This window comes from Aquila chrysaetos, chromosome 8 (genome assembly GCF_900496995.4).
Source record: "Aquila chrysaetos chrysaetos chromosome 8, bAquChr1.4, whole genome shotgun sequence".
NCBI lineage: Eukaryota > Metazoa > Chordata > Aves > Accipitriformes > Accipitridae > Aquila > Aquila chrysaetos.
The window spans coordinates 33658137-33667568 of NC_044011.1; positions in this window are offsets into that span (position 1 = coordinate 33658137).

The following is a 9432-nucleotide window of genomic DNA, read 5'->3' on the forward strand; positions in this document are numbered from 1 at the left end:
ATTCTAGCACTGATTTTTGCAAATATTTAAAGCATAGGGGAATTTCTAAGAACTGCAAAATCTCAATGACTTCTTTCGTTTATTGTAAAGGTACAATGTTTTAGGAATCAACACCTAATGCAGCTCTGATGGAGGCACCAGTAAACAAAACATTTTTAGCTCTAGCAGCCTTCACCTAGGCATCATCAACAGACCAAGGCATCTTGCATTTGGTAGCCAAGTTCCTTGGTGGAAATTCAGCTCCTCTAATAACATTCACCAATAGACCTCTACTGGAAAATCACTTACGCAGAATGAGAACAGGAAAGTGAAAGACAGTAGAAGACACAGGCGAGTAAATCTACTTAGTCACAAATTTGTTCCTGTAACATGGAAAAGACCTTTCAGATATTGCCAACAGCCACAGAAAGTCCATAGGAGCCACTGAAGCAGCACTTTTTGTTCTTCTGGTATTGGTGGCATCTAAGGGCTTTAATAGACAAGCTCAAGTGGAGTTCAGCTGAAGCCCTTTAACGTATCATTGAAATTAAAATCAAACTGTGTTTAATGGTATACACAGACTAAAGTCAGATATAGATTGTAACACTTTCCCGTGTAAAGATTTGCTTAAAAGTATTTTTGTTTTACTCACTCATCACATTTAAGATTACTGTTTCAAACCTCTGATTTGGAGGTGTAGATTGGACCAATGTGGCTCCATTTTTTGTAAGGAATACAGAACATTTCAAACTGAGTCTACTCAACCCTACAGCCCCTCACAGGAATTGTAGCTGAGGACTCCCATCCTTGCACAGGGGGAGAATCCCTCACTACACATTTCCAGCGTTCTACCATGGTCTTCTATACGACTTAGCTGTGTGGCACATCATGAGAGCTGCGTAACTGTAGTGCATTAGTAGGTTCCTGATCCAACTTGGGGATCAAAACAACCCCACGCTTCATGAAAAGAGAAACGCTCCTTGCCCAGCTCTATTAAAACAGCCTTTTACTTTCAAGAGTGGCAGGCATGCAGGTGCCTCAATCCTACAGGATTCTATGACGTTTAATCTCCTAAATGTCAATGTTGCTTTTGAAATGGGCCTAAATCATTAGATACTTTTGACAATGTCATCCTTCATCTTTAAAGTTGCTGTGACCACACACAGTCACCACAACTCTTGCAGTTCCGTGAACCAGGATATTCTGCAGACATCAATTATGCTGCTTTCTTTCCTTACTCAGGGCTACAAAACAAATCTGAACTTTCTAGCTTCAGAGACTTTTCAGAATGCAAAAGTTTCATTAAAACATAAGGAGGAAAAATGTATTTTATTCATGCTCTCATAATTCAAAATCCTCTCAGACTTTCCAAAAAATTCACCTTAGGGCTAACACCAAGCACGGAAAATTTCAGAGCAAAGAGAATTTGAGAAAGTTATTAGCAAAAAGTTATTAGCCAAGAGTGGGGATTAAAACTCAGCCTTAACAACTGTGTTTGCTATTGCAACTACTATAATAATTTTTACACAGGGGCTGCACAGCAAATTAATTTTCCTAGGGCATTACAGTCAAACTTCGCAACACTACATTTGTGTGCACTGACTTACATCTTACCACCTCATCCCCAACTAACAGAGCGCTGTTTTGGCACACAACACAAATAAATGACTCTTATATGGGCTGCTATGCATTGGGCTTAGCTCTTTGTTCTCCTTCCCAGACATGTGTGAAATAAATAATTTAGCTTTAAGGCAGTTTACAGAAGCTTTGCTGTTTCTAATAGGCATTATCTGTTTTGCAGCACAACCACAATAAAACACTGATGTATACCAATGACACAGTGAATTGTGGCAATGCTGCCTGAAAGAAGACCTTGGTTAAAGGAACAGTGCCGCCACTGATACATAGACTATGGAGATCCCTGAAAAGGATCCCCACTGACTTCAGCCACTTTGTGTAAGAACTTCAGCCTGCATCTAGGAGCAGCCTATAACCACTGTTTCAGAGAAAGGTGCGATGGGTGGTCCGGAAGTCTGGGTGCTACATGGGAGCTCAGAAAAGCTCTGTTCAGTTCTCCACTTTATCACATTCCTAGGTGACTTTGGGCAAGTCACTTCTGCCTGAAGGCTTTGAAGTGTATGGGTACCCACAAATGCATGGGGATCTGTGCCTTGGTTGCCTACCTATAAAGTTAAGAAATTATACTTGCCCTACATCTGAAAGGTTTGGGGGAAATAAATATATTGACAATCATGAGCTCCCATGGACTCTCACATGAATAAAACCCACCGCTGGTGACTGTGGAATTTCTGCCCAGTCCCCATTACTCACGTATTGAGTTTGTCCGCTGAAGCATGAAGATTTCTGTATCTTTCAAAACTTGAGAGGGTTGGGGCCGGGGGGGGGGGGGGGGGGGGGGGTGTCCTCTCTTAACACCATTACTGATGAATCAAAAAGTATCAGATATAACAACCTACCACAGATGATGAAAATTTCTGCAGGAATATATCACGTTTGGGGTTAATTTGGTCTCAGACCTCACTAACCTGAAATATATGCAGTAAAAATTTGAGGATAAAGTTCACAAGTCCCTGTGAATTCATTGCACCTCACCTATAATATCAGCATCTCCAAAGTTACACACTTTGGCAAAAAAACCATGCCTCTCTCCATCGGCATTACTTAATTGTAATGTCTATTTATTTTGTATTTCTTTCTCTTTTCCTGCAGTGTTATAAAAGTGTAAATCCTACTTGAAAAATCTCTTTTTACAAGTTAAAAATCTCCAAAGACTTATAAGCTCATGTGAAAGATTGACTTAATTGAGCAGTATATTTTTGATTTACTAAAGAAGCCTTAATCCTTTGACTAAACTGATGTATAGATTTGACTAAACTGATGTATAGATTTTAGAGATATTAGCAAATCTAAAATGCATTAAATTCCAGGGAACAAAAACCCGTTCTGACTGCATTAACATATATAAATGTAAAACTATGCAAAATGCAGCTAGTTTTGCCAGTTACTGTGAGCTCTGATTATCTTTGGGTTCTCAGTTAAATTCATGATTTTGCATAAAACAGATATGGTGTTTATTTTACTGTAGTTGTTATAATCATATGATACAGTAGAAGTACTTACAGAAATTATCATAAACCTACTGACATCAGTGCTGGAAACCCATCGTGCTAGCCATCTGTGGACACAAAGAGAGTTCCCTTTCCTGAAAAATTTCCATCAGAAGTTATAAGTGAGCTAGAGACACAAGAAGCAACTCATTAAAAAAATCACAGGATACATTACCAGCACTAAATTTTGTATGTGCTACTACCAAGCCACACAGAATAGCAGTTTTAATTAAAAGTTATGATGATAAGGGGATGGAAGTGGAAGCAAGGCTGATGAAAACTGGAGGACTGCCATCTTTCTGGAGGTCAAAAACAATCTGGGGAACGTGTGTTTTAGTTTACAGCTAATACCACTAGAGCAATTGGAGGTTTTCTTGAGACTTGATATCAAACCCACCCAAGAGGACCAGCAGTCCCTGTGAACAGCCCTAGGCTGTGCTGGCTACCTCGCCAGAGGACACTTCTGTGTGCTCGCTGCAAGCCAGCGTTGGGCTTTTGGGCTCTGCAACAGACCTCCTGCATGATTTTGGACGAACAGGAGAGCGGCTTGCTCCATCTGACACCGCCAGCAGCACCCTGCCTCCTTGCAGGAGCGCCCTCGGGATAAGCATACTGATGATTACAAGGTTGCTCAGATCCCATGGTAATGGAATCCACGCAAATACCTCAGATAGATGCTGTCCAAGAGCCAGATAACATTTCCAACTACGATCCCTCCCCAAAACACCAAGTAACTGACCCTGGGGTTATTTTTAAAAGATATGTTTTTGCATCCGGAGCTATGTGCTGACTGATTTGGTTAGCATTCTCCACTGTGACAATGGCTAGGAAGACAAGGTGACTCAAGAATCAAAAACTCATTCCCCAACGTTGCCAGCTCACAACCAGGTCGCTCGCTGATGTAAGGTAGTTTGTGATCTTCATAGCATCCAAAAGATAAAATGTACCACCTCCAGTCACACCACAACAATTACATGTTAGCTTGCAGAGAAAAAAAAAAAAAGATTAAAAATATTTTTAAAAACCCCTACAGACAGAGACTTTTGTATTCAAGCTGTCTTTCCATCACACTAAGTCTTCAATTATCCCTCCCTCACCATGACAGCATGGGGAGAAGCAAAGCAGCACTGCTTCTTTGGGTATAATCATGACACATAAAATACAACATTCAGTAGATCCACCATGTTACCTTTGGCAAAAAAATAAATCAGTTCTGAAAAGGCTTTTTGGAAGAAAGCACTGGCAGGTAGAGTCACATTCCCGACACTTGTGTGGCTGATGCCAGGACACCTCATGTTGGAAAGCAGTGCTATTTGGGGGTAAAGCACTGGCCCAACACTCCTACACCTTCTGTGTGGCCTTGGGACTTCCAAGTCTTTTTCCTCCTCTCCTGTCTCATGGTCACTTGGTTTCTTCAAAGTAGAAGCAGTCTGTCACTTTGTAGATGCACAGGCCCTAGCACTATGAATTCCTAGCATCAGCGAGGGCCCCTCTATTCCACTGGAATGTAAATAAAATCCAGCATTTCTCCTGGACCTCTGCAAGTTAAATAAAGTAAATCTCACAGCCCTACCACCAAAGCACATGAAAAGGCAGTAAGGGATTGATTCCGGTTTGTCTTTGAACTTCCTGTACCCTCATCATAACCTTCCAATCCCTTTTTTTTTTTTTTTTTTTAATCTTTTCACGAAAACCCATGTTGGAATACAGAGGAACCAGAAAAGGGGCACTAAAGAAAAGCAAATGAATAGACTAAAAATATTCTTGCCAAACATGCAGAAAAATAAATAGGTGGAAAATAAGCCCAGCTCTCTCGAGGCCAAAGCAAGGCAGCATATACTGACGGGTCACAGGGATAGCTGCAGTAATTACATTTTACATTGCTTTAGGTTTCATTTATGCTGTCAAAACTGTTTTGTCACACTGGATTTTTTTTTAATGCATTTCAGATTTTGCTAATCTCTAGAAAATCTATATCAGTCTAATCAGAGGATTGGGAGGCTCTTTGCTGTATCAAAAATATACTGCTCCATTAAGTCAATCTTTCATACTGGCTTATAAGTCTTTGGAGATTTCTAATTTGTCAAAGGAAGGGGGTTTTTCCCTGTTCATGTAGTTAACTTTTTCTAACGATGGCTCTTTTAAAAAAAGAGAGAGAAAGGGAGAGGGAAAGGGAGAGAGGAGGCTAAAAGTGATGGTCATCAGAAAAGCCTGAATTAACCAAAACTTAGCACACGAGTGCCTGAAATCCCAAATATTTGCACCAAGAAGAGAAAATAATAAGGAAATGGTCATCATGGACAAACTCTTGGTTCCTCCTCTTACACTGCATCAGACTATTTATCTTCATTTTCAAGTTCCTCTTGGCCTAGCCTTACCTGCACTAGCATATATCACAGACTTACAGACAGCTTCCAACTCCCATTGGCCAGTGTGAACAGCCTCATGCCCACTTATGACTGCTCCAAATGAGCACTTTCATGCTTTCTTGCAAAGTGCTTCTCAAGCATGGAAGGGATTCATGGTAAACAAGACAACTCCATTCTACTATCAGCTTTCAAATCCCTCCCTTTAAGCTCTCTTCTGCTCCAGTGACTACAGAAACACTTGACTTTGACTAGCAGCTTGTGGCCCCGAGCTGGAGGAGGGAGCACTTGGCAGAGCTTTGGAGTGAAAAGAGATGTGGGTTTGGCAAACAGCAGAAGATGGTGATCATCTCTTCCTTTTCAGTATCCACCACCATCTCTCCTAAAGGTTGCAACCTCCACAGTGGTGTGGCTCACACGAACGCTTCTTAAGCCACTACATTCAAAATGAACCAGATTAGTGAAGACAAACTAAACTGGCTCACGTGGATTGAGCCAGACTGGGGATTGCTCATGTGAGCAGCTGTCTTCCTCTGCTGTGGGATCAGTAGCTCCAGCAGAGAGGCAGGGATCAAAACCCAGGACAGGGTGTGAGCAGTGACTTCTACTGCAGCACAACTGAATAATGAAGAGAGCATCTACTCACAGCTATAGGCAGCCTGTAGGCCAAGTGATAAAGTACCAACTGTAGGAGAAATGAAGACACAGAGCCAGTGTCGCTGTTTAAGAAAGCCTCCAGGATAGGAGGAGGTACACCAGCGTTCAAACAGGAACTCACGCTGACTTTTCTTGCCACATTTTGTGACTTACTCTCTTGTGGGGAACAGTCAAAAACAGCTCAGGTTTTTCCTGCTTTAAACATTATCGGAAAGAGCTAGCATCATTCCTCTTCTAGGGGAAGCTGCAAGGACTGGAGGGCAATAGGTAAAAGACTGGAAACTGGGAGAGAACAAGGAGAAAGCTGTAAAGGAACGATTTTCCATAACAGTCATATTAATATCCAAGACATATGAATGCTTATACTGCAGAATTTTTTTAAAGATATTTCCAACTTTTTACTATCGTTTGCTGTATTCATTTTTAAGCATAATCCTGCACAGCAACCTGAAACTTCCCATTACAGTCCCTTTTTTTTAATGCTAGTTACTTTCTGCTCCTAGAATAACACCTGTCCGTCATATGTACTTCTTGTTAACACAAATAGACTAGAATCTCTTTGGACTCTCCTGGTGTGTGTTTGTAAAGCACCAAGAAAAATGGAAGCCTGGTCTAGGATTGTCTAATTGAATCTGAGCCCAGAAAATAAAAGAAGGGCAATATAATACTTTACCATCATACTCAGGCACAAACTGCCAGCTGGTCTGCCTGGAGTTTACCTCTCATGCTTACCATCCCAGAGTTCTTGAAATACAAGTGTAAATTCACTAGTGCCAGTCGTTAAGTGCTCTGTCACTGCAAGGTCAATACATTAGCACAGATACAGGATCTCAGCTATACTCTATGGTAAATCCCAGCCCTGTGCTTGAAAACTTTAACCCCAGACTCTTCCAAAGAGGATTTTGACTACAAAGTGCTTCAAAAAGCAGCATTGGTCAAGAATGACTGATGTCCTGTGAAAATTAACAGAAAATTCCCCCAGCTTTGTTATCAGCTTGGGTCCTCAAAAGACAAACAATGGAAAAGCAAACCATGCTGTACAGCTAAAAGGACAGTCAGCATCACTGAGCAGTAATGAAAAACTCACAGCCACAGTGGATGAAATATTAGCCTCGCAGTCACTTCTTGCTAACCAAAATCCATTGAAAGCAAAATGATTAAAGTCCACCTGGTGGATTTACAGGGCTTTGTGCTGATATGAGACTATTTAGTCATGAGAGGCAGCCTTTTGACATGATTCAGTTGACTGCCCATGGCATTTGACACTCACCTAAGGAGTCTAAGTGGTTAGTGCTATTAGCAAAGACTTGAAAAAAAGACACTTGTCACATTAGGTCAGCTATCTCTTAACTTCATCCTGTGAAATGTCACCAGTACCCCCGGGCTTCTCATTTCTTATCAGTCCTTCAAATATATGTAGTTATTGTTTTAAAGCAGTAAGAACCAGAGAGAGAGAAACAAAGAAAGAAAAGTGCAAGTTGTTTATTGTCTCTTCCACAAATGACAAATCAATTCATGAACCTTTAAGAAAAGAACAGACCGTATTGCATTTGTGCACTATACTTTCATAGGGAACTTTTAACTGCGACAGTTTCTCTCCTCCAGCAAAGCGCCTGTTCAGTCTCTTTGCAAACAGGGAGCTGAAGGCTCCTGCTGCAGTGGGGCTGGCACTGAGACCAAGGGATCAAGGTCCACAGACCTAAACCGAAGCCAATGTGCTTAAACAAGCATCATCGCTGACATAACTTAGAGCAGTCTGGAGGGTGCTCTAGTGTATGGCAACGTCCAGACTGCCCAACAGCATGCACAGGAACAGGGAGCACCTTTGCCACCCTCCCCTTGGTGGCATAAGGTGCATTTGCCAGGCACAAGGAGTGAGCCAGGCATAGGAAGTATTAGTGGACTGGCAACATGCTTCACACAGATATCAACGAGTACACTGGGAAAAAGCAACAGAGTTGTCCTGACTGCATTCTTACCAGTTGTTCTGACCAAATTCAATTTCTTTGAGCCCATGAGGAGTTTCCTTTATCTACACAGGTTATACACATTGTATGCCTCATTTTAAACAAGCATTAACTTGCTTTGCTAATTCAGAGCCAAGCTGTTCAGCCCCTTGCAGAACCAAACTCTAATAGAGAATTACATCCCATATGCTGAACCCTCACCCATTACTGTTACTCACTAGAACTACAATTACAGCAGCAGGTTATCCAACAGTTCATTGTTAAGACACTGATATCCTGCTCACAGACGTGGCTACACTCAGAGGACATTTTGGGAATCGCGTATTATTTTAAGACATTGCAGAATCTAGCTTTTCTGCCTCATTTAAGGCCTAGAAAATCCACAGCCTTGAAATTCCTGCCTTGCCACAGGCTGAACCTCTGAATTGCAATGGGAGAAGGATGGAAATGTGCAAAAAAGGCAAGAAATACAGAGAAGGGAGACATAGATGAAAGTCTTTTATAATAACTTGGTTGGACAAGTTAGTGTTTGACAGCTTGAATTTATGTGAACATTAACAGAATTGATAAGTCAGGGTCTTGCTGACCTTGGTAATATTCCAGAAGTAATATTTTCAGTAAGGTGAACTATTTCTGGACATTTCTCCAACATACTGAACACAAACATTTTTTTTCTGACATTGGAGTGAACACAGCTCCTTGTTTCTGTTCTCTATTGAGTGGGAACAATATATTCTTATTGCAGCCAAGGTCATCTAAATTCCTGCCCTTTGGCAGAGATTCACATTTTTCCTACTAAACACTTTAATAAATGGATCTTGCTTTTCTCTCCTTAAACAGGTTGCATCTAGCCCACAGACCTCAACCAGTAAAGCCAGGCTTCTCAAAGGTGTGGTCCTGCCAGCAGGAGCCTTGACCTTCCGATAAAACTTCACTTTCTCTCTTTTACCTTGTCGTGTCCCTATGTTGTTTTCCTCAAGCAGCACAGCTTTGCTGTGACTGTTTATCAGCACTCCTGACCAACTAAAGCACTCCAAATACAAATAATTTTTCTGGGGCTGTGAATGAGTTCCTCAAGCAGGGCAATAAAAGGGATGGAGTTGAAACCAATATTTCCTGAGACACAGACCATCTATTTTGCTTTTGAATGCTTTAATGAGTAAATGAATGTTATTCCTCATCAGTATGATTGACACCTGGAAAGCACATAGTACTGAAAGCCCAAGGAAAATAAGTGCCTTTTCCTTTCCATTCTCAAGTGCCGAGGGGCACAGTCTCTTGGCCTGACCACACTCCACTGACTGACAATAAAAGATCACAACATCCAGAAAACCC